We start from the raw sequence: 2,956 nt of genomic DNA on the forward strand, positions 1-2,956 counted from the left end.
GGACAATGGTGATGAGGAGTTCTTGGGGTTCCCTGATGATTACAGGAGTTTCCATACTTAAAGCTTAAAGTCAGCAATAATGGTTGTTAATGCTGCTGTTTAGTTCTGTTTACATTTACATTGGTGAAATATTATGTTATTTATGTTATTAAATATTTTACCACATTTTTTGCTTCAAGATTTTTTCCCCTATTTTCCTCCTCTAAAACCTGGGTGCATCTTATGGTCCGGTGTGTCTTACAGTTCAAAAAATACGGTACCTATTTTTGCTATGCTATCTATGGCAGACACCACTAGCTGTCCATCAAAACTCATTTGACTCTTCTTTTTTTTAACTTTAACTTTTTATTATCTTTTAGTTCAGTTTATGTAAGAATCTGTATCTGTGAAAGAATTCAAATCTATTGAATGAAAGGCTTTGCTTATCATTTACAAAGCAAACTGAAAAATAAGTTGTTGAAGGGGTAACATTTAGTAAATTAAATACAATCCTGGGGGGAATCTGTTCCTCTGCTGCAACCTTCGCTTGCGTTCTTCTCTGCCATGTCATGCTCTGAAGAGATACAGACCATCTCCCCCAGCAAGTGATCCCTGCCTGCAAAGGAGGGCGGTGCACGACTTTGCTTCGTCCAGCTCTCAGAGAAAGCCATTGCCCTGACCCAGTGGTCTGTGCAAGCTGCCAGCTATGACTGTACAATGCCTATGATTATACAGTGCCTCCCATGGAGAAAGTCCTTGTGAAAACTGACATTCAGATCACTCTGCCTGCTGGGTGCTATGGAAGAGTAGCTCCATGTTCTGGCTTGGCTGCAAAACACTTCAGAAATGTAGGAGCTGGTGTCATAGATGAAGATTACAGAGGAAATATTGGTGTTGTACTGTTTAATTTTGGCAAAGAATGTTTGAAATTAAAAAAGGTGACCGAATTGCACAGCTCATTTGTGAATGGATTTATTATTCAGAAATAGAGGAAGTTCAAGGTTTGGATGACATTGAAAGGGGTTCAGGAGGTTTTGGTTCCACTGGAAAGAATTAAAATGTATGGCAAGAACAGAAAATGAAAAAACATACTTTTTTCTTAAAAATAAGAAGTTTTTGTTTAGTGTTTTGGTGCTATAAACTTAATGGCTTTAGCTTATAAAAATACTTAGTTCTCTTATGACCAAGGAAAGGGTACTTTTTTGTGGTTTTCTGCATTTGATTGTTTTATAAATCTGCATGTTAACCTAATACAATTAATTTTTTTCAATCAAATGTACATCAATTACAGATTCCCCCCAGGACTGTATTTAATTTACTAAATGACTCTTATATAGCCAAAGAAATACAACTGAATGTGCAACTATCTTCCTGGACGACATATCCCAACATTGCTTTCCATTTCCCATGTGAGTAAGTGTTCATCAATAGAATGTTAGAAGCAATATGTGCCATTTCTGAGTCAGGGGTTTGTGACATTTCGACTTGCTTCCTCTATACTGTCATCATCTTTTTCTATATGCTGGAACCTGGATATCATGACAATCTGGCTTTGAACTTGCAGATATGACAAGGTCCTAGGTGATAATGGAGCAACAACTTGGAAAGGGTCTGGGTCCAGGAATTACCATGAACAACTGACTTGCTCGATGAATATTAACTCATTTTAAGGCTAAGTAAGAGAAACACCAACTTTTTTGTTCTTTAAGTTACTATAACCTTGACTGTCTTTGTTATAGCAGCCTAGCTTTACCTTAATACACTACCTACAGTCTATTCTCTATACAGCAGGCAGAATAAACTATATAAAATTATAAATCATATCATTTTGCTTCTCTATTTAAAATTCTCCAGTGGCTCCCTATTTCTCAGAGTGTAAAAGCCCATGTTTTTTAGAATGGCCTATAGAGCCTAACAAGACTTGGTCATAGTCCTACACCTATATTACCTCTCTGACTCTTCTCCAGTAATTTTACCACTGACCCACTCATTGACATCTTTCCTATTTTTGAACATGTCAGGCACACACCATCCACATAGTCTTTGCCAATATTGTTCCTTCTGCCTAGAGAACTCTTTGCCAGATGTCTGCATGGCTTATTCCATCACTTCATTAAGGTCTTGACTCAAGTGTCACCTTTATAGAGAAGACTTTCTGGACCACCGTATATGAAATAGTATCCCCATCACTACCTAGTTCTGGATTTAGTTTTCTTCATAGAACTCATCATTAGTTGATATGTTTATTTGTTATTTTCCTCCACCATTTAGAATGTACACTCCATTAGAGCAGGGAATTTCATTCACTGCTATATACCTAATGCCTAAACAATACCTAGAACATAGGACTCAATAAAAATCCACTAAGTCAATGGTTCTCAGACTTCAGTGTGCAGGAGAATCTCTTGAGGTATTTGTTAAAATGCTGACTCCTGGAGACATATCTGTTCACATTCTGATTCAGATGTTTTGGGGTGGGTCTCATATATTTGCTTTAAAAAAAAACCATACACCCACCCCCTATAATTTTGATACAGGTGGTAAGGTGACACCTATTTGATAAACACTGCACTAGACTGTAAGGCCCATGAGGGCTTTCTCAATAATGTATCCACAATTCCTTGTGTAGTGCTCCACACACAGTTGATGCTCAAATATTATTTAAATGGATTAATGAACAAAATATTCATTGCAATTTCTTAAGTTCCAGGCATCCTACTATATTCCAAGACTATCCTAGTCACAGCACCGTAATCCTTAAACCCACTTACCCAACAGTCCAAGTCCATTAGGCCTGGGAGTCTACTCAGTGCTGTTACAATGTGGACTAAGCTTTTAATTGAGACAGCGCTTCTCTAAATTTAATGCTTTCATGTATCACTTGAGTATCTTGTTAAAATACAGACTGATTTAGTAGGCTTTTGTGGGCCTGGGGTTCTGCATTACTTACAAATTTACAGGTTATGTTGATACTCCT

General features: G+C 37.3%; 1 pseudogene; it reads left to right on the forward strand.

Moving 5' to 3' along the window:
* Nucleotides 1–543: 543 nt before the first annotated feature.
* LOC112310331 (deoxyuridine 5'-triphosphate nucleotidohydrolase, mitochondrial-like) lies at nucleotides 544–1,036 on the forward strand (annotated as a pseudogene).
* The last annotated feature ends 1,920 nt before the right edge of the window (nucleotides 1,037–2,956 follow it).

The sequence above is a fragment of the Desmodus rotundus genome, chromosome X (assembly GCF_022682495.2).
Source record: "Desmodus rotundus isolate HL8 chromosome X, HLdesRot8A.1, whole genome shotgun sequence".
Taxonomy (NCBI): domain Eukaryota; kingdom Metazoa; phylum Chordata; class Mammalia; order Chiroptera; family Phyllostomidae; genus Desmodus; species Desmodus rotundus.